The following is a 22939-nucleotide window of genomic DNA, read 5'->3' as shown; positions in this document are numbered from 1 at the left end:
TGTCCTGGGATTGCCCTCACCCCATGTCTCTCTCAAACATCACCTGCACAACCCTAAAAATATCTCCTGTATCTTCTAAATGCAAATGGGGTAGTGTGGGGATGAGGAATGGAGAGCAGGGGGAGTGGAAACCAGAGAAAGGGTGTCTTCTAACTCCTGTCACAGGCCCTACTCCGATGTCCCAGAGGAGACAGATTCTTAGTGTTGGTCAGAAATGGTGATCACAGACTCAGCTTGAAGAAGAAAGAAACATTTGGGCAGAAATAGAAAGGCTTACTAGAGAGATTGCCTAGAAACTTTCAAGAAAGACCCTTTCTGAGGACGGCCACGCTGAGACGGGATGGCGGGAGGTTAAAAAACAGAAAGAGAATTATAAAATCCAGATTATGATCCACCATTTGCCATGGATTCACTAGACCCTCAGTTTAAATACAAGCAAAAAGGTGGGCTTAGGATAGTTTAGAATTTTTTAATCATTTTGTTAGCCTCAGAACCCTTCAAATGCAAGGTCACATGGTAGGTGATATATTACTTGAAAAAGCAATGCAATGAAAGTAGATATCAAGTCAAAAGCTACAGCCCTCTCTCCCCCAAAGTTTATACACAGTTGAAAAAAAAATCTCAAATGTAAATTAAATAAATCTTGCACTACAGAGGCAATTACAACGCAAAGTACCAAGGATCAGATGCCAGTGAACACACTAGATATAGAAACCTGTTGGATATGGCCAAAGCCACCCTTGGAGGGGGGGGAATGATAGCCTTAAAATGATTAAATACAATGGGAATATTAAAAATAAAAGAGTCTGAAGATGAAAAAAAAAAACAAAAAACAAAACAAAACAAGCTTTCCACTCAAGAAACTAGAAAACATTCACAAAATACACCAAAGAAAAAAAGGCAAGGCAAACACAACCCCAAAGGTAAAAGCAGAAGCGGTGGGGGATCCCTGGGTGGCTCAGCAGTTTAGCGCCTGCCTTCAGCCCAGGGCATGATCCTGGAGACCCAGGATCGAGTCCTGCATCAGGCTCCCTGCTTGGAGCCTGCTCTTCCCTCTGCCTGTGTCTCTGCCTCTGTGTGTGTGTGTGTCTCTCATGAATGAATAAATAAAATCTTAAAAAAAAAAAGCAGTAGTGGATGAAATATAAAACAAAACATAGAGTTAGTCAAGAAAACCTAAAGCTGCTTCTTTGTTGTTTTTTTGTTTTGTTTTTAATAATTTTTATTTATTTATGATAGTCACAGAGAGAGAGAGAGACAAGCAGAGACATAGGCAGAGGGAGAAGCAGGCTCCATGCACCGGTAGCCTGATGTGGGATTCGATCCTGGGGCTCCAGGATCATGCCCTGGGCCAAAGGCAGGCGCCAAACCGCTGCGCCACCCAGGGATCCCCTAAAGCTGCTTCTTTGAAAATGCAAATGGACTAGACAAACTTTTTGCAAGTGTGATAAGAAACAAAGAAGACTCATATCTACATATCTAATATCTAAAATAAAATAGGGGGCAGCCCCAGTGGCGCCCCGGTTTAGCGCCACCTTCAGCCCAGGGCATGATTCTGGAGTCCCAGGATCGAGTCCCGCATCGGGCTCCCTGCATGGAGCCTGCTTCTCCCTCTGCCTCTGTCTCTGCCTCTCTCTCTCTCTCTCTCTCATGAATGAATAAATAAAATCTTAAAAAAAAATTAAAATCTTAAAACAAATAAATAAAAGAGAAACTGGTCTGGTTGCAGTAGAAGGTTGGTTTCTGGGTAGATGCACAATAAGCATATACATCAGGGAAAAGAGTGGGGGGTACCTGTGAATAGCTCCCCAGCAGCCACTCAACTTTTCCTCTTTGGCGATGGCAAGCACTGCCTCCTGTGAAAGAATCTGAAACTGTCAGGTGCTCACTTTCCCAGAGGGCTGTGAGGCTGCAGGTGGCCATGTGACCAAGTTGTGGCCAGTGAAGGAAGGAGCCAGCCAGAAGTTCTGTCCACTGCTTCTGGCCCGGCTGAAGGAGGTGATGAGAGAGCTCCATGGAGTTCGAAAGCTCTTCTTACCAGGTTCAGTGGTCTCCAATATGAGGTTTCCAGGAAGTGCAGATAGACTTGGGCCCAGACTCTTAAACCCAACATCATGCAGGCCCCAAAATGGGAAATGGTGCCCATGCTCTACCCCTCCACCAAGTTCACATAAGTCAGAGAGACCTATTTAGGGCAGGTGCCTAGGCACCTCAGTTAGAATTTCTCTTCAGTGGCTAGGAAAAGATTGGACATAACTCAAGACAGGGAGAGAAGACGACAATATAAGATGAAGGAGAAACTGGTGAGAGGAACTTACGTGGACAAAGGGGTGTTTCTCTCTCACATGAAAAGTGCCCAGAAGCAGATTGTTCAGAACTGCAATCAGGGCTCCGTGGTGTCACTAGAGACACGGCCCCTTCTGGGTTTCCGCGCCATCGTTCTCAGCTTGGGGTTTCCATTCTCTTGGTCTCCTCGTGGTCCAAGATGGCTGCTGGAGCTGCCTCATCAGTGTCCCAGGCAGGAAGTGGGGGAGTGGGGGGAGGGGTGGACAAAAGGCAAACACAACCCCACACAGGTTATAGACTGTGCCCCTTTTAAGGAAACTTCCCCAGAGTCCCAGCCTACAGCTTCCACTTACACCTGACTGGCCCGTTCTTAGTCACATGGCCACCCCAGCTACAAGGGAGGCTGGGACATGTAGTCTTTCCCCTGAGGATATCTCTGCCCACCCCCTCCCCAAACAACTTCGGGGTCCTGATATCAAGGAAGAGAGGAAGAATGGATCCCAGGTGGGCAGCTGGCAGGCCCTGCCGTGTCAGACCTTGGAACTCCCACTTCCCCAGCTGGACAAAATGGCCTTTCTCATCTAAGTCCAAAGGGACATCACTACAGCCACGGGAGCAAGGATTTGGAAAAGACAGTGGTTGTGTTCAACTGGGGGTTGCTTTGTGCAGTGCAGAATGAGGCCAGCCGGAGGGATGCAGTGGAGGGAGCCAGGGAGGAGGCAGCTCAGGTTTCTAGGTCATTCGGATCTCCTATCCTCAGGAGGTGGAGGCACACATGTCCCTAGAACCAAAGCTCCTGTCCTTCTAGGCATTTCTGGGCTCTTGAACTGAATCCTTCAGGAGGTCCAATCCCCTTCTGTTAACAGTCCAGGAAAGAGGGGCACCTGGGTGGCTCAGTGGTTGAGCGTCTGTCTTTGGTTCAGGTTGTGATCCCAGGGCCCTGGGATCGAGTCCTGCATTGGGCTCGCCGCAGGGAGCCTGCTTCTCCCTCTGCCTATGTCTCTGCCTCTCTCCCTGTGTCTCTGATGAATAAAAAAACAAAATCTTTTTAAAAAATTTAACAGTCCAGGAAGGAAAAACAGGAACCACGAAATAAGACTTGTTCCTATATCTTGAGCATTGATTGTCCTTTGGCATGCATACCCATCCTCAAAGAATTTCTACAACCAACCTCTCGGGTCGTCGCTGCCAGTTTCTCCATTTTGCAGAGGAGAAAACTGAGGCAGAGCTTAAAATCCTCATTGTGGGTCCCGCAGTTCCCAAGGCTGCTGGTAAATCCCCTTCACTCCTCAGCAGGGCAGTCTGGTCAAAGGCACAGGCGCAGAGCCCAGACAGAGCTGAGTTGGCCATGTTTAGCTGTGGGGCTTGGGTCACATTGCTTTTCCTTACCTGTAAAAAAGAGAAGAAAATTAGGGCCCATGCCTAGAGTCGTTGAAAAGAGTCACTCCAAGTAAAGGATCTAGTGCAGAAAGAAGTTCTTGGTAAATGCTTTTGGAACGTCGGTGTCAGCTTTTGGCAACAGGCACATGGAAACGTCACAAATAATGACTTTTCTGTAATATCTTCTTCTTGGGGAACTCAATCCTACCGTACAGGTTCTTCTCGATTGATGCAATACTCACACATGCTTGAAAATTGTAATCACAGAGAGTGGCTTCCAAGAAAAAAGTAATAAATGCGTGTGAGCTTTTAGAATCAAGATGCTAATCATGACTGGCTCCGGGGTAACGTGCTCTTAGCACAGATTTTCTGACTTGTTCCTCACAGCTTCCCTTTGAAAGGGGGCCACATTACCCCAACTTCTAGTTGTTTATTAAAAATACACAGCCCGGGGTGGGTGCCTGGATGATGCAGGTGGTTAAGCGTCAAACTCTTGGCTTCAGCTCAGTTGGTGATCTCAGGGTCCTGGGATTAAGCCCCACATGAGGCTCCTCGCTCAGTGCTGAGTCTGCTTAGAGTTTCTTTTTCCCTGTGCTCCTCTACCCACCCCCCAAAATAAATGAATAAATCTTAAAAAAAAAATAAAATAAAACTCATCCCAGGTCCCTACCTGGCTCCAGGAAACCTGTGTCTCCAGAGAAGAGACCGGGAAAATGAATTTTTTACATAAATGGCCTGGGTGAGTTTTGTCAACTGGGAAGTTTGAAGGACCTAGATGCAGGGGAGGTTTTGACCAAAAAAAGGAAAGTGGGGGGAAGCAGAGGAGGCAATTTGCCCAAGGCTACTCAGCCAGGAAGGGGCAGGGCCACAAATTGGCCCAGAGAGGGCAGGAACCAGCCCAGGATCACACAGAAGGGGGGGTCAGGAACCAGCCCAGGATCACACAGGTTTCGGGCTGAAGGCTGAGACTGGGCCTCTCGTCTACCCCAGCAGGTTGAGAGCAGCCTCCCACCATCCCAACAAAGCCATGAAGCCCGAATGGTGCTTGGGTCCCTGGATTCCACTAGCCATGGGTGGGGGCCAGATTCTGCCCTGTTTCTGCCCCCATTCCTCCCCCCTCACCTAAGATGCCTTTTCTCAAGTAACCCTTCTGCACTGGGGAGGGCAGGGGTGGGGGCGGGAATGACCTTGAGGCCAGAACACACAATGGCCCAGTCACTGTCTGGAGCCCTGCCAGTGAGAGGAAGGAAACCTGCCCTGTTTTTTCTCCCCTGGGCTGGAATGTTGATCCAGGATGGAGAGAGAGGAGGGTGAGCAGAGAGAGGAGGAGGGAGGAGGGGAGGGAGGAGACATGAAGAAGGAGAAGGATTAGAAGTGTGGGGTGGGGGTTCCTGGCACCACCAGGGTGTGCCAAGGCCAGACTTTGGGAACCAAGCATGGTCTGCTCAGCTCCAGCCCAGCCTGACACACAGTGCAGAGTCCAGAGAGGACATCCCAGCACCCTAGGGTTGCACAGGACCAGGGCAGCCAAAGGGTCTCACCTTTGCTGCTAAACACAGGCAAGAGCTCCCTGGGTTCCCACAGCTACCTTCAGAAACAGGTGGCAACACTCCCATCCCCCAGAAGAGGAAACAGGCCCCCAGAAGTAAGGTCACATTTCTGGAATCATCTCCCTTTTGGATCACAGCCTGCATCGTTCGCCTCTCCTCTCACTCCACTCTGGCCGCACTGGCCTCCTGGCTATTGTTTGAACAAACCACAGAACTCCTGTGCTGGGGCCTTTGCACTGGCCTTTCTTTCTGCCAAAAATGCTCTTAGCCTAGATACCCGAGTCACTCCATTCAGGTCGCTGCTCGAATGTCACCTCCTCACAGGGCCCCCTGAACACCCAGTGTCGAATAGCTTTGTCCTTCATAGCATTTATGACACACACACACCCAACTTTATATTCTATATTTCTTTCTTCACTTGTGCACTTTCTTCTCCACCGAAGTGTGTGATCCACGAGGTGGGGATTTTCTCTCTTTTGTTTGCTACAGTGAGTCTATCACCTAACTTAGTGTCAATAGAGCCGGTTCCTTCTAGAGCCTCCAGGGTGTCACTCAGCCTACCACAAGGTGGGACCTTGAAGCTCAGAGGAGCTGGATAGAAAGTTGGCAGGGAAGGGACACCTGGGTGGCTCAGTGGTTGAGCATCTGCCTTTGGCTTCTTAATCCCTTCAGGGAGCCTGCTTCTCTCTCTGCCTATGTCTCTGCCTCTCTCCCTGTCTCTCTCTCTCAACCTGGATCTCTCATGAATAAATAAATAAAATCTTAAATTAAAAAAAAAAAAGTTGACAGGGAAAAGCATTTCAGACAGAAGGCACAGAATGTGCAAAGCCCAGGAGGCAGGAAAGCAGATTCAAGGTCAATATGGCTTGAACGTGTGGTGGTCCCCTTGAGCAGGAGTCACAGGGTGGGGGAGTGGTGGGTGCTGGACAGGCTCTGTCTCAGGTTCTAACACCTCTGGCCACATGTCTGGAGGAGACATAAGAGCAGGGAGCCCAGCGAGATGGTGACTAACAGCAGTAGAGACAGGAGGTGATGGCAGCTGGGTCGGGGACAGGCAGGGAGGCCATGGAGATGGAGGATAGAATAGATTTTGAAGGTGGGGCTGGCAACGTTTGCTGATGGACAGGACGCAGTGGAGGGAAGAGAGGAGTCAAGGGGTCTCCAAGCTTTGGGCCTGAGCAGGTAGAGGCTGGAAAGAAGGTTTGGGGGCGTTGAGAGGCCAGTGACCCGGGAAGCGGCCCAGACCCCAAGGCTCCATGAGGGAAGTTGGCATAAGTTGCGGACTGTGGTTTTCACCCACCTCGAGGGGCCTCTTACTCTCTCCGCCAACTTCCCCTGACGCCGGGTGGGGCTGGCCGTGTTTGTTTCCCTCTCCGTCATCCGTTTTATGATGGGGAAGGCTGGTTTTCCCCTAACCCAGCAGACACCTCTTCCCTCTGCCTGGCCCTGACCCTCCCGCCTTGGGAAGCCCCGCGCCAGCCTCCTGAAATGTCCCTGCAGGACAGAGCCCCTGCCACCCGTCTATCCAGCCAGATGGGACTCGAAAGGGGAAGTGGGTCACCCAGAGTCACCCGGCATGTGGTCAACTCCGGACTTCGGGGTCTCGTCTCCTCAGTGCTCGCAGCCCTGGGAGGCGGGGTGGTGGGGTTGTGGGGAGGAGGAACCAGCAATTCTTTCCACATTTCCCATGGGAAAATTGGGGCTCCGAGGGAGGCCTGAGCTCACCCAAGACACTCCACAAACAGGACCATCGGGATTGAAAGCCAGCTCCTGACAGCAGGACGGCTCTGTTCTGAGCTCTGAGGACAAGGCAAGGGGTAAACAGAACACGGCCCTGTCCTGCCAGGATGCAGATGGGGTACAGACTTGTCACAGATTTGTCACAGACGATGACAACCCAACATTGGTCAGGGCTGAGATAGGAGAGTCCAGGAGCCTGGGTAGGGGAACACCTGACACCTGACCCAGCCAGGGCGCATGGAGGGCTTCCATGAGGAGGTGACCTAGAGGGTGAGCAGGAGTCAACAGATGCCCGTGTTCCAAGGAGAGGGAACAGCACAGGCAAAGGCCCAGGATTAAGAGGGAACCTTGGAGCTTCTCGATAGCCATGTCCCTCCGCTGATTTTTTTTTAAACATTTTTAAAATATTTATTTATTTATTTATGACATAGAGAGAGAGGGGCAGAGACAAAGGAGGAGGGAGAAGCAGGCTCCATGCAGGGAGCCCGACGTGGGATTCGATCCCGGGTCTCCAGGATCACGCCCTGGGCCAAAGGCAGGTGCCAAACCGCTGAGCCACCCAGGGATCCCTCCCTCCGCTGATTAAACTCTCCTGTGATGACGCTGGCAAACTCTTCAGCCTCTCACTTATTGATTAGAATAAACATTCCCTGGCGTAAGGAGTTAGTGTCAGGCCCTGTGGGGACATAGCAGTGCCTCTAACGGCCCCTTGGGACTGTGACCCTGACGTGGGGCATCAGGGAGGGCCTCCTGCAGGAGGAGGCATCTACTCCAAAACCTGAAGGGGTAGTAGGAGGCCTGCTGGGAAAGAGGCAGGGAAGGGTGTTGCAGGCAGAGGAAACAGCCCGTGCAAAGGGCCGAAGGTAAGTTCTGAGTAGAACAAGCAGCTCACGTTTCCGCTGAAACACAAGGTGGTTTGGGAGAGGCAAGAGAGGCCCGCCTTGTGGCCTGTGTGTGGGCTTCCTGCCGGTGCACGCGGATCCCTGGAAAAGTTGTGAGCAGAGGCAGGCAGAAAGGTAGACTCGGAAAGAAAGTCAGAAAGACGTTCCCCAGCTTCCACGTGGAGGACGAAGCCACAGAAGCGCCAGGTGGGGTGTTGCAGGGTGGAGGAGACTGGCACCCGGGTCTGAGGGAGGCAGGATTGGGGGGGCTCCGCGGTCCTGCAGCTCTGGATGGGAAGCCTGGCCCGCAGCCACCACTGGGTGGCGCTGGCACCCCACCAGCCAGGCCTGCGCCCGCACAGCAGGCCCAGAGCCCGGCCCGACCGCCGCGGTGAGGGGAGCAGAGCTGCCTCCCGAGCTGGGGCCGGTAACTGGGAGATCTCAAGCCCGGGAGGCCGCCCAGACCCCAGGGCTCCAAGGAAAGAGCCAGCTGAGCTGCAGACACGTTCTGTCATCACCCTGCAAGCTCAGACCCGAGCACCTCGCCTCCACTTCCAGACTGGAGGATTTTTACCTCTCCCCTAAGACTGGGGTTTACCTGTCTCCTCCATCTGATTAGAAACTCATCATCTCACACCTCAGAATGGCCCCTCCTGGCCTCCCCCAACAGACTAGAAACCCAGACTAGATACATGCTCATCCGGGGAACTGTAATTCATCTTCTCTATCCGATTTGGGAAATTCTGCTTCCCCCATCAGACTTGCTGAGGGCTTCTTATGCCCCCAACCAGCTGGGTCTCATTTCCACCCTCCATCAGACTGAGGAAACTTTTGTCTCCTGATTAGACCAAAGGGGAAGGCTCTTCCACCCTTGCAAAGCTCTGCGGGGCCTTCTATCCATGGAAGGAACCGTGCCTGATTTACAGACAGGGAAACTGAGGCACAGCCCCATGGGCTGCAGATGCTCTCCTTCCCCACACCTGCCCTCCGCCCTCCCCGCACCCTGGGTAACTCCCCTGGCACTAGGAGTAGGGGAATTTTGCCCGCTGGCCTCTGCGCTCATCTGCCCTTATCATTGGCACCTGGTGGCCTGGGGTTAAAGTCTGGAGCTCGGCTTGGGGCTGAGGGAAGGGAAGGAGGGAGGGAGAGGCAGTGGCCTAACCCACAAGGGGTGGGGGAGCAGGGGGACTCCCCAGAAGGACGAGCCCTCAGAGCTGGGGAGGGGAGGCGATGGGCTGGCGACACTGTGTCCATGCAAGTGGCAGTGAGGTAGGATTCGAATCTCCCCGCCCCAGCTGCTGACTGTGTGGCCTTGGTCAGTTTCCCCAGCTGTGAATAGGGTATGATATTTCTCCAGCTGACTGTGAAGACTCCCTGAGTTCATGCCAAAGAAATCCTAGGGACAGTGGCCAATAGTGGCCCCTCCATCCCTCCCCTTCCCCAGAAGGTTTCCTCCTAAATCTCTGGAATTGACTTTCCTTCCTCTATACCCACCTGCCCTCCCAACCCAACCACCCACACAGCTGCTCTCCCTGCACAGCCAGAGGGCTCTTCCCCAAAATCACCCCGATCCCAGCGCAGGAGCCGCTACGGCTCCCCCGTGCCCCTCAGAATACTGGCCACAAGCTACTGGGCACTGTGCCACCTGACCGCTGTTCGCCTCTACCCTCCTTTCTGTCCTTTTTTTTTTTTTAAGATCTTTAAAATTTATTTATTCATGAGAGACACAAAGAAAGGCAGAGACATAGGCAGAGGGAGAAGCAGGCTTCCTGCGGGGAGCCCGATGTGGGACCCGATCCCAGGATCCCGGGATCACAACCTGAGCCAAAGGCAGAAAGATGCTCAACCACTGAGCCACCCAGGTGTCCCCCCTTTCTTTTGTTCTAAGAGATCCTTGTGCTCTCTACTTTCAAACGCTTCCCCACTCACTTCAGGTCTCTGCAAAAACATCACAGCTCCAGGAATGTCTTCCCTGATCGCCACAAAGCAGGTCTGCTTTTCCTCCCTGTCTTCGTCCTCTGCACCCCTCTATGCAGCTCCCACTACGGTAGAAAGAACATGTATCGAGGTGCCACCTTCGAACAGCCTCTGACCTCCCTCAGACCTCAGCCACTTCTCACCATCTGAGCTGCCCCACCCCACCCCCCATCCTGGCCCAGCCAACCCTCACTACAGGTGCCCCCGTAGCCTGGACTGTTACAATCCCCTCTCTGGGCTCCCTGGGCTCCCTGCCTCCGTCCTTGCCCCCCCACATGTAGCCAGAGGGACTCTGTTAAAGCCCAAACCAGACCACATCCCTTCCCTGCTCAGAACCCTCCATGGCTCCCACCTCCCTCTGAGCAAAAGCTGAATTCCTTGCAGTGACCCACCGGGTCTGCTCAGCAACCCCCGTCTCCCCAAGCTCACGTCCACTCCTCCACTGCGCACTCTGCTCCTGCCACGCTGTTCTGACAGCCAGTTGGAACCGCCTCGCCTCGGGGCCTCCGACTATGCTGTTCCCTTAGGTCTAGGACACTCTTCCCCCAGATGCCCACATGCTTTCTCTCACCTCCTTTATGTTTTTGTCCAAATATCACTCCTTATAGGGGCCTCCTTTAACCACTCAATTTAAAACACACACACACACACACTTTATTTAAAAGGGTGGGGGGCAGATGGAGGAGAGAGAATCTCAAGCAGACTCCTCTCTAAGCGTGGAGCTCAATGAGCAGCGGGGGGGGGGGGGGGGGGCTCAATCTCCCAACCCTGAGATTATAACCTGAGCCGAAATCAAGACTTGGAGGCTCAACCGACTGGGCCACCCAGGTGCCCCTAAAACACACTTTAAACCACTCCCCACCCCAGTCCCTTGCCAGCTTTATTTTTCTCCACAGCAAATAGCAGATGTCTTTACTTTCCTTGTCTTATTGACAATCTGTCTAGGGGACTGGACTCTGTCTCCCAGGGGGCTGGAAACCTATTTGTACGCCAGCAGAACAGGGCCTGAAATACCTGTTGGCACAGTGAGTGGATCGTATGTGTTTATTTTGAAGAGGTAAGACATTCACAAGTCTCAAAATCCAAAAAGTACAAAATGGAAGTGAGGAGTCACCTCTCCACCATGAACCCGGGCCCCATCCCTCCCCAGATGTGCTCCCCCCTCGCGGTCCCTGCTGTTTCCAGTTGCTTGTGTTTCATTCCAAACACTGTGCACAGACAAGAAAATATGTGCATCCATTTCTTCCTCCCTCGCCTGTTTATGCCAATGCCACACACTTTGATCCTGCCCTGCACTTTTTTCTCCAGCAGCACTTCTGGAAGATTCCCGTCCAGGGAGTGCCTTATTTTTTTCTTTCTTTCTTCCTTCTTCCCTTCCTTCCTTTCTTTTCTTTTCTTTCTTTCTTTCTTTCTTTCTTTCTTTCTTTCTTTCTTTTTTTTTTTTTTTTTTTGCAAGCAACTGCGTGGATGGTAACCACATGGAGAGAGCTTTTGTCACAATTATTATTTATGAAGAGTGGCAGGGGGCACCTGGGTGGCTCCATCGTTTAAGCATCTGCCTTCAGCTCAGATCATGATCCCAGCCTCCTGGGATCGAGCTCTGCTTTGAGCTCCCTGCTCAGTAAAGAGTCTTCTTCTCCCTCTCCCTCTGCCAGCTTGTGCTCTCTCACATTCTCCCTCTCAAATAAATAACATCTTTAAAAAGAGAGAGAGGGATCCCTGGGTGGCTCAGCGGTTTAGCGCCTGCCTTCGTCCCAGGGTGTGATCCTGGGGTCCTGGGATCGAGTCCCACATCGGGCTCCCGGTGCATGGAGCCTGCTTCTCCCTCTGCCTATGTCTCTGCCTCTCTCTGTGTGTCTCTCATGAATAAATAAATAAAATCTTTAAAAAAAAAAAAAAGAAGAGAGAAGAAGAGAGAGAGAGATTGAGAAGTGCGGCTCCACCGGCCAGGAGCTCAGATCTGTCTCACAGACCCAGACTCACATCGTAGCTCTGCCACCAGCACCCTTGCACGCTACTGGCGGGAGTGCAAACCAGAACAGCCACCTTGGAAAACAGTTTGCCAATTTCCCCTGAGGTTAAACATACACTTCCCATATGACCCAGCAATTTCATTCCTGGGTATTTACACAAGAGAAATAAAAACCTATGGTCACACAAAAACCTGTATGCACATGCTTATAGCTGCTTTATTCATAATCACCAATAACTGGAAACAACCCAAATGTCCTTCAACGGGTGGATAAATAAGCAAACTGTGGTCCACCCACACAGCCAAATACCAAGCGACAATGAAAATCAACAAGCTACCGGCACACACAACCGTATGCATCAGTCTCAGATACATTCAGCTGAGTCAAAGAAGCCAGACTCAAAAGGCAACATTATTCCATTTATAAGACATTCTGAAAAAGGCCAAATGATAGGGACAGAAAAATCACTGGGGGTTGCCAGGGGTGGGATGGGAAAAGGTGCCACCACAAAAGACTAGCATGAGGGGATTTTGGGGGGTGATGGAAATCATTTGCAATTTGATTCTGGTGGTAACTATACAAATGCATATGCACACAGCTACGACGCTTAAAGAACAGTCTACCACAAAGAGTGAATTTTACTGTATGCAAATTTCTTAATTTTTTAAAGGCTACATGCTGTATGATCCCATTCCTAGGACATTCTAGAAAAGCAAAACTATAGAGATTAAAACAACAACAACAGATTAGTGGCTGCCAGAGGCTGGGAATCCAGGGAGGGTTTGACTACAAAGGAGCACAGGGGTAGTTTTTGGCAATGGAATTGTTGGGTATCTGGCATGTGATGTGATCATAGGACTATAAACTTTTATCAGGACTCATCCAGTGTACACACTTAAAATGGGTGCGTTTTATTATATGTAAATTATACCTCAATAAAGTTGATTTTTAAAATATTGTCTCCCCTTGCCCTTCCCCGGCTGTGTGACCTGAGGCAAAGCCCCTAACCTCTCTGTGCCTCAAGTGAAGGAGGAGGGAGATGAGGGGGGACAAGGAATCGAATTCAGGGTGGATGCTGAAGTCTCAGATCTCTCCCATGGGTACACGGGTACATGCAAGGAACATTTATAAACAAAACAGAAGATCTTTGTGAGCCTTTAGGGTGGAACTGGTGACACAGACCTGCGCTGCTGACAATGGCTCCTGTGTCTCAGGAGGGCAGGTCCTGGACTGAGCTCTAGCGGGTCTTACCCAGGTCCCTTTGAACCACTGGGCACTCCTTGATTGACCTAGAAAAGCCAGTAGAGCCATCCCTGGGTCCCAGGGGGACCGTATCAAGGGGCACAGTTCAGAGCATCATAAGAAAGCCTTTTTCTATAAGCAGATGGGACTGACACACCCATTCCCTGAGGTCTCAGTGTTTGTTGGGTATACACACCCCGGGCCTGCCCTCACGGGCTCACACACAGGGGAGACTGGGCTGCCCCCAGACAGGGACACGACACCCCAGAACAGTTGGGGCTCTGGTGGGGAACCCAAGAAGGGCACCGGACCCAGCCTATGGAGAGAAATCAGGGAGAGCTTCCTGGAGGAGAGGCTACTGGAGTTGAGGCTCTAGTATGTTTATGGAACACCTACCGTGTGCCCTGGTTTGGATCTCTGAGAAAGGTGTATTTTTGAGGCTGCCTCGGAAAGGGTGTGTGGCGACAAGAGGGTGGGGGGAGAGGCCACTATTGAAAGCAGGGGTGTAGGTGGGGGCAGAGCGGGAGATAAGGCGGGAGGGAGGTGGTGCCTGGTGCAGGGGGGTGTTCTGTGGCAGGAGCCTGGACTTTCTCTCGCCGATGCCCAGGTGGGAGCAGGCTCCCCAGGATCCATCCACACGTGCCAGGGGGATGAGAGGAGGCAATGGGAATGAGAAGTGGCGGGCCTGAGTCAGGGGGCCCTTGTCACTGGAGCTTCCTCATTTCTGAAACTTTAAGACAGTGAGTCTTAGATTTGCCAAGAATGCATTTCTCTCATTCTTTGGTTCCTAAGACTCTCTGACCTGATCATTCTTGGTTCTGAAATTCCACTGGTCAGGACGCCTGGGTGGCTCAGTGGTTGAGCATCTGCCTTGGGTTCGGGTCGTGATTCTGGGGTCCTGCACGGGGCTCCCCACAGAGAGTCTGCTTCTCCCTCTGCCTGTGTCTCTGTATCTCTCATGAATAAAGTCTTTTTAAAAAATTCCACTGTTCTTTGCACCTCAAGTTCCATAGTTGCAAGTTTCTCTGATCCTTTGATCCTAGGATTTATATTCATTCATTCTGCGACTATTTATTGAGCCTGCCTCCCGTTTTAGGGGCTGGGAACACAGAAAAGAACAAAATGGGTAAGATTCCTGCCTCAGGGGAACCCACCCTTACTGAGCACTCACCATGCGCCCGGCACCATTGTAGGTGCACGTGTGTAACTCATTTAATCCTCCAACTAACCCTGTGAGTTAGAGACCCCTTATTGTCCCATTGCGTGAATGAGGAAAGTGGCCCCAGGACTCTGGAACGCCTTTTTCCAGAAAGTCTGAGACTCGGGAATTTTTTACCCTTAAGAGTTTCTGGTTCTAGAATTTTTGTTGTAAAGATTCTGTTGTGCTTGGATTCCAGTAGACAATGAACACAGGAAAAGGTACTCAACCTTGTCATTGAGCCAGGAATTACAAATTAGAACCACCATGAGATTCTTGCACGCTCTCTCTCGCTTTCTCTCTCTCTAACACACACACACACACACACACACACACACACACACGCATGCATGCAGGGTGACTCATATTTTGAAAGTCTGGCCAGAACTAGTGCTGACAAGGATAGAAGGCAAGTAGAACCCACAGAAGATGTTGGAGATGAAGGAAAAATTGGTTCAATCACATGGGAAAACTGGCCGTATCTTGCACCACGGGACACATACCCATCATCTGCCCCATCCTATGACAACTTCACTCTTGGGCATTGCAAGAAAATGGGTGCTCACTGGCACCAGGAGATGCACAGAGCGTCGTCAAAAGAGTCACGTGTCAAAATCATTCACACGCCCATCAACAGGAGACGCATTCACAAATTGTGGTATATTGTGCAAAAAAAAAAAAAAAAATAGTATACAGCCAGGAAAACTAAGGCACCCCCACAGACACAAGACTACGAACGCACCTCACAGGTATAAAATTGAGTGTAAAATCCCTTTATTAAAAACTCAAAACTGTAGTGCTCAGGTGTGTATTTATAGGTACTGAAGGTATAAAAGAAAGCCATAAAACCATAAAAGGATATGGGTTACTCTGAGGGGAGGGGAAGTGTTAGGGTTTGGAAGAGGCACAAAGGCCATTTCTGAGCATAACTAACTGTTCCCTTTATAATAGGTCGTGAAATGGAACATTATTATTTTATGCAATTCCCCACCTTATATTTCATGATTTGAAGATATGTGGGTTGTTGTTGCTGTTGCTGTTGTTGTTGCTGTTAATCCCACAGTTCCACATCTCTCTGGTCCCCCATGGATGACTTGGTTCTCCAGGGGGCAGAGTTCCTGAGCCCAGAGGGAGGAGAATACAGCGAGAACCCACAAGAGGAGAATTTGGGATCTGAAACACACAACGCGATTTGATTTTCCCAGAAGTGAGTGGCAGATGTGCTGTGATGCTGTATAACCACAGGCCAAAGTGACAAGTTCGGAGGTGGGTAATGTCCAAAGCAGACACCACAAGCCAACAGCCACCCCACCACCACCCCTCGCAGCCCCTGCAGGGCATAACCATAGGAAGCCCCGTTTATCCCGTCTCTCAGTCTCTCACCAGCCAGCCCAGAGCCAGGTTCCTCCATGGGGATCTCATAATGCCTGGTGCCAGCCCCACGCTTTTAGATGTGCAGACAGCCCGCCCAGACAGGGCTGCAGAGCTGAGAGGCAGCCGTGCTAGGGTTTGCTTCCGCCTGGCAACAAAGTGAGGTGAGGGGGACACAGACCCCTGTTCCTCACTCTCCTGGGACGGTGTTGGAGGGCGGGGGTGGCCCCTACAATGGGACGGGGGAGGTGAGTCCACTGTGGCCCTGGCTCAAATGAGGAAGAGCCTGGCGTGATCTTGGCTTTCCCAGGAGCCCAGGGAACTTTTGCATCTGTATTTTTAGGCCCTGGTGGCCGCAGGGGTGGTTGTGGCCTCAGGCTGGGGAGATGTCGACTTCCAGGAAAAAAAGGCTGGCTTTTCAGGGAGGGTGCTGTCCCTTCGTCCTGGATGGGCTCTGTGCCCTGCCCTGGGGAGTAGGTTTGGAAAGGGAGGGTGCTCCAGGTTCACTGGGGGAGGCTTGCCCGCATCTCAGGGAGCAGCTAGGTTGATGGGAAAGAGATACTTCCCCAACTCAAGTCTCTAGAGGCAAGCACTAACCTGATGGAAGAGGCAGGCAACCTCTTGGGTAATTCACGCCTCATATTTAATATTGGGGACAAGATTAATCTCACTCTCACAGGGCTTCTGGGTCAATGGCCGACTCAAGCTGTGCGACTCAGTGAGAGAGTCTGATGGAGGAGTCACTCTCAGGGAACTTCAGTATGATGGTGGAGGCATGCCCACTATCTTCAAGAAGCTCTAGTCTAGTCTAATAATCGTCTGAATGTCCCCTGGAAAGGGGCAAAAGGTCTCCCCTCAATTGAGAACCACTGTCCTAGACAGATGCGGGTAACATGCCACGTCCTCTCCCAGGAACTCGCAGTCTAACGAGAGGCATTCCCTGAACCACCCACCCAGGGAGAGTTCTGGGTCTGATAGGAGAGGCATCGCTCACTCTTAGAGATAGCTAATCTGCAGAGGTGTCACACCCTCCTTGTCAGGGAGATCCTGATCTGATGAAGGAGAAAGAACGCAACTCTGAGGCTCGATGAACTCCTACACTAATGGGGGAACAGGTCCCCACCTCAAGGACCTCCTGGTCTGATGGTGGAGGTCTTCCTCCCAGCCTTGGGGAGCTCTAGTTTGATGAAGGAGGCAGCCAGCACCTCCCCCACCCAGCCTTTTTTCTTGTTCACTCTCCCTCCTCCCTTGCCCGCTGAATGAGGGCTTCCCCTCCCACCTCTGTGGTGTATCCTAGAATCAGGGAGCTTCTACGGGAGGACACCATGGTTTCCCAGCCCTGGGACTTCCCTTCATCCGTCAGCCCAAGACCAGGGCCCCATGGGGGTCAGACATGCCTGCCCTGCAGCTCACCTACCATCCCTGGCTCAGCCCCTCAAGGCAGTCACAGAGATGACACCAGCCTGCTACTGAGCTTCCTCGGTGCCAAGCTTGCCCGGGGCTTTCCACACCTGACTCCACCGGGGCCCTACCCTGGGAAGGACGGGGTCCATCCCCACCTTACAGAACAGGCTCAGAGGGCATAAGCTTGCCAGAGGCCACATAGCCAGAAACTGGCAGCATGGAAGGTAGACCCAGACTTGTCTCCCTCCCAGTGGATGAGCATGACGTATCTGTGCCAGGTAAGTGTGCCAAAGGCTTTACTGCTGACTCACGGGAGCCTCTCAGCCATCACGTTACTATTCTCCTGACTCAGAAGGGGAAATTGAGGCTCAGAGAGATCAGATGCTTCTCCAAAGCCATCCGGGCAAAGACGATACTCACGCTCAGATTGTCTGACTCCAAAGTCCAACCATCTCCGGATCCCGTCCTCCAGAAAGCAGAAGCTTAGAGTCAGGAGGGCAAAAAGTTAGGGAGAACAATCTGTGAGGAAGGGAAGAGGAAAACAGGATTGGGGAGGGGGGAGGGGACCATCAGGCCACCAAGTCAGCCCCAGGGGGAGCTCCTGCAGCAAAGACTGCCCAGTAGAGGAGCCCCACAGTAGGCAGAAATGACCAGACCCCCAACCTCGCCTGGCTCAGTCAACAGCCAGAGGCTGCCCAGGAGATGGTGTCCCCGACTGGCAAGCTGAGGCGGAACTTGGATGAGCCAACTGTGGGAGGCTGTCGGCCAGCCATCTGCACGCCTGGCAGCCATGCCACAAGTCTTTTCTTGAAGGAGGATCCAAGCTCCGTGCCTCTGTGGCAGCCCCTCCCATACTATATTAATAATAGCCATCATGGAAAAATGAAACCTTCCATTTATTGAGACCTTACTCTCTGCCAGCTTGGGCTGATGTGCATTAACTCCTGTGACCCTCACAACAACCTCGTGAGGATTCACTGTTTTGCCCCCATGCTATAGACAAGGAAACTGGGGCTCAGAGAGGGTAAGTCATTTGCCCAGGGTCACACAGCTGGTAAGTGACAGAGCTGGGGATTCGAACCCAGTTAGATAGTGAGCCCCATGTACAGATGAGGACACTGAGGCCCAGCATGACACTGCCTACCAGCTGTCTACCATCACCCCCCTGGAACCCCTCTGACCTTCCCAAACCCCCCAACCCAGGGCAGATGCCAAGATCCATAGATCTCTCCCACCGCATCACCTCTGTCTAATCAAGGCAGCACATGGGGCAGAGGGTGTCTGGTCTCAAAGCCTGAGGAGAGATGTTGCAATCCTCTGACTCAGCGTCGTGCGTGCAGACCCAGCAAGAGGGAGAAAGGGGAAGATTAAGTTTTGGCCAAGGCCCCAGATGGGCTGATCCTTCTTGGTGCCAGGGGTTCCAGAAGCTGCCAAGGCCCCAGGGTGGGGAGGAACCAGGAGGTACAGGCCATGCTGCAGGAAGCTGGCCTGCATTCACTCCTGGGGGTGGGGTGGGGGCCGCCTCTGGGAGCAGAGCTGTCTGCAGACCTAGGGTAGACTTCCAGCCCCAAGCTGTGGGACCTTGGGCAGGGCCCACCAGTTCCAGGCTCAGGTCTGATTTCCTCTTTCTGTACATTTGTTTGCTCTCTCTCTCTGATTCTCTCTTAAATCTAAATCTATACCTTCCTACTGCACTGTGACCTTCCCTCCATCAGCTCCACCTCCCTGTGCCTGGAGGCAGCAGAGCAGTGTGCAGAAAGGCTGCAGACCCTTGGGGGCCCCTGGGGGGCTCAGTGGGTTAAGCATCTGCCTTGGGCTCAGGTCACGTTACCAGGATCCAAGGGTCCTGGGATCCAGCTCAGCAGGGACTCTGCTTCTCCCTCTCCCTCTGCTGCTTCCCCCTGCTTGTTCTCTCCCCTACTCTCTCTCTCTCTCAAATAAATAAATAAAATCTTTTTAAAAAACAAAAACAAAAAAAAAATGGGCAACCTGGGTGGCTCAGCAGTTTAGCGCCGCCTTCAGCCCACCGCGTGATCCTGGAGACCCAGGATCCAGTCCCACGTCAGGCTCCCTGCATGGAGCCTGCTTCTCCCTCTGCCTGTGTTTCTGCCTCTCACTTTCTGTGTCTCTCATGAATGAATAAATAAAATTAAAAAAAAAACAAAAACAAAAAAATAAAGACTGTAGATCCTGCAAATCTCCAACCACAACTTTGCCTTTTTTGTCTCTGTTTCCCCTTCTAAGTCATTCCTGCCCAGGGGAGAGGGGTCTGGAATTAGAGAGGAGAGGTCTCTAACTGTGAGAGGAGAGGTCTCTAACAGCTGTCTCTGGGACTGGCTGCCCCTCCCAGGTCAGCGCAGGCAGCAATCAGGGGACACAGAGATCTGGCAGAACGTCTCGATACTCCCTCCACTCCATGCGTGTCCTGCCATATGACCCTGGGCAGTGACCTCACTCCTCTCTGCTCGCTTCTTTCTCTGTAAAATGTGTGGGGGGGGGTGGGGTGGATTTCCTCACAATGTATCAAGAGGATCAAGTGGGCCAGTTCCTAGTGGGAGTTCAGCCCACAGTGAATGGGTCCATCTTATCTCATCTCTGGATAGAGAGGGGTGACAAGGAAGGCCTGGCCTGATGAGTTAAGGCAGGCACTATGGAGACAAGAATGGGCGGCATTCATTCCTTCATTCCTTCTGCACCCCTGGCCTCCATCTGCTCAGCGATCCTGTGAGGCAGGAGCTGTTAACTCCCCCCACCTATAAAGTCACAACAAAGGTGCAGAGAGGGAAAGGCACCCATCCAAGGTCACACAGCTCAGACACAGCAGAGCTGGGCCTCAAACCCAGGTCCCCAAGCCCATCAGGAAGGATCCTAATTTCCTCAATGAAATGGGTCCAGCTGTGGAGACTTCGTGACTGATTGGTAATGATAAAAATTATTGTTCCTGTGGTTATAATAAGACTAATAATAATTGCAGCCACGTTGCATCCAGCACTTCCTACACACCAGGCCCTGTGGGATGGAAGCACTAGTTTCTTGATTTAGTCTGCTTTGTGGATACAGTCAAGTAAGTGCGTTGGAAGTCACACAGCTCATGAAAACAGAAGACAGGACTTGCACCCAGGCCTCAGCGGGGAGCAAGCATCAGAACAGCAAAAGGCCCAGGAATGAAGCCGATGGGAGCCCAGGGTCTGGAAAGGCCCCAAGAGCAAGGAAGCTGCCCCAGGCCCACAGCCTTCTAGATGGAACTTTCTTCCTTCTCAGGACCTTTAACGGGTACAATCTTGGCCCTTCCTTCCCTGCCCCACCAGGGAGGGATGTGGGGGAGGATGAGAAGGGAAGAAGCAGTAGGAGGGAGGAAAAACTTTGGATACAAATATCCAAATACAGATACAGTACAGTTACAAAGGGCGGCCTGCATGAGGGAAAGTGGTTAGACACCATGCAGGACTTCCAGGCTCTCTCTGGGAAGTTTCTGGGACTCATCGGGGACTGCCCCTGCCAGCAGGGGGCCTCCAGAGCTCAAGGCCAGAGAGGGGAGACCCTAGTTCTCCCCGCCGGGGGTGCAAGGAGCCAGGGGGGAAAGGAGGGGGCAGCCATCCTGGTTCCGCATCCTCCATTCCCGACACTGGAGGGAGGTGGTTGAGGGAGCTGGGACTTTCCTGAGCAGTAGAAGATTCTGGGAAATTAGACAGCTGCAGGGCGGGGCTGACTCCAGGCCTCCCTTCTCTTCCCTTCCCTGGGTCCCACTTGGTCCCAAGCACGCCTCTCCTCGCCTCTCCTCCGTCTGCCCCAGGGAGGCCCTCTTCAAACTGCTCCTCCTCCCTCAGACCATGCTGTCCATCCTCAGAGCCTCAGGTCTTCACCCTCAAAGCTCCTCTTCCCTCAGAACACCCCCCACCCCAACTCTGCTCCTCCCTCAGAGCTGCTCTCTTCTTGGTTCTTCTCAGACAGTGCCTCCTCCTTCAGAACTCCTTCACCTCTCTGAGACCCTCCTCCCTCAGACATTCATGCTCTCCCTCAACCCCTCACCTCCTCCCTCAGACCCTTTCTCTCTCCCTTCTCCCGTTCCCTGAGACCATGTACTCTCTCAGACCTGTCTTCCTCCTTCCAAGCCTCCTCCTTCAGACTTTTATCCTTCATCCATCCTCAGACTAAGCACCGCCAGCACTCTCTCTCTCTCTCTCTCTCTGCCAGTCCTGCCTAGGCCCAAAGCCATTCTTCCACCTGCTACAGAGAGACAGGGGAGTAGGAGGAACTTGGGTGTCTTTCCAACCCCTACCTCGTAGGGTCACCACCTTGACAAGCCCCGCCCCCCGGAGGCTCAGCTTCCCCTTTTGTGCAGTGGGGTGATGCTCCATATACCACCCTGCGCTGTTTGAGAGTCCCCCACAGGTGAGGTCTGGGGGGACACGAACAGCAGCACCCAAACTTTCCAACCTAACTCCTTCACTTCTTCCCCGGGTGAAGCTCCCCCAACATGAGGAGGCAGGGGTGGACACTGACCCCATTTGCCAGAAGGCCAAACTGAGTCCCAAGACAAAAGACTTGTCTGAGGTCCCACAGGGGGCAAGCCCCAGGCCTTGTTTCCCCATTACATGGGCCAAGGAGAGGGTGGGGGGCGGGACCAGAGAGAGAGGCAGAAAGCAGAGAAGGGGGAAGGGGTGAGGCCTCTCTCTGCCCACAGCTGCTCCTCACATCCCGGGTTAACGATCCACTTGGGGCGGGGCTCGAGTCCTGGGCAAAGTCCCTTCCCGGGGGGCCGGGGCCCCACACCGACTTTCAGGGGCCCAGAGACACAGGCAGAGATCGGGAGACAAAAAGAGATGGGGGCGGGGCCGGAGACGGGGATGGAGGGACAGCGTTGCAGATACGGGGGGCGCTAAAAGACCCGGGGGGCCTGTGTGCCCCCTGGACAGATCCGTAGTGCGGCCCCCATTCCTCCGCGCCCCCCCCTAAATCCCCAAAGCCTCCCCCTTGGCCTCCCGTAACTCAGTGACCCGGACTCAACCCCAGCGACGGCCCCGCCCCAAGGGAAATCCGGGAAAGCCCCGCGCCGAGGCGGCCCCTCCCCGGGGCGGAGAGAAGGGGCGGGGGCGGGGCCTCGGGGAAGGCCCGCCCCGCCCCGCCCCCCAGCTCCGGGCGGCCTCTGAGTCATGCCCCCAACCCGCCCGGCCTGTTCCCCACCCACCAAGCCCGCCCGGAGGGGAGGGGAACGTGGGGGGGAAGGGGCAGCCAGACCGCCCACCCCACCCCACCCCACCCCACCCCATCCCACCCCACCCCGCACCCCGGGCCCCGTAGCCCGGACTCTGCGCCGCGTCTCCACGTCCCTTGCTGTCTTCCTCGTCTCTCCCTCCCCGGGTCTCTCCCGATCGATCTCTTCGCCCAGAAGCTCGAGCTGGGTAGAGGGGCCCTTCAGGCCGAGACCCACTGTGCACCCCATCCCCTGAAGCGAAGTTCTGACGCACGGCTGGGCCACACGGAGGAGGCCGGGATGGCGACAGGGCAGGCAGAGGGATGGCAGGCACTACCGTCCGCGCTGCTGGGCGCCTGCCGAGGGCAGTCCCTGACCTGGGTGCGTCTTTTTCCTCCCGCAAAGGAGGAAACGGCTCGGCGGAGGGAAGTGCCTGGTCAAGGTCACCCCGGCGAGGAAGTGGGAGTCGGGACTCGAACCCGCGTCCTAGTGAGCCCGGGGCCTCCTGGAACCCCTCCCTGTGGGAGAAGCTGAGATCAGACCGTACCCAGGAGACAGGAGACAGGAGACAGAGAGAGATGGTGAGAGGCACAGAGGACAGAGAGACAGAGAGCGAGAGACCCAGAAAGACACGTCTCCAGCCCGCAGAGACCCAGATACAGAGCTACAGAGATAGAGACAAGTAGCCAGAAAGAGCAAAACACTGAGGCAGCGCCCGCGAGAGGCCCGCAGCCGCAAGGGTG

The 22939-nt window shown here is 53.2% G+C and overlaps 1 long non-coding RNA gene across 1 annotated transcript; it reads right to left on the bottom strand.

The window, feature by feature from the left end:
- Nucleotides 1-461: 461 nt before the first annotated feature.
- Nucleotides 462-22171, bottom strand: LOC125755011 (uncharacterized). Its single transcript, XR_007410431.1, has 3 exons — nt 17423-22171; nt 3458-3675; nt 462-2498 (listed from the first exon to the last, which is right to left on the bottom strand). It is a non-coding gene; the product is annotated as an uncharacterized LOC125755011 (long non-coding RNA).
- Between the last annotated feature and the right edge of the window lie 768 nt (nt 22172-22939).

This window comes from Canis lupus, chromosome 1, assembly GCF_003254725.2.
Source record: "Canis lupus dingo isolate Sandy chromosome 1, ASM325472v2, whole genome shotgun sequence".
NCBI lineage: Eukaryota > Metazoa > Chordata > Mammalia > Carnivora > Canidae > Canis > Canis lupus.
This window is presented reverse-complemented; position numbering and strand designations above follow the sequence as displayed.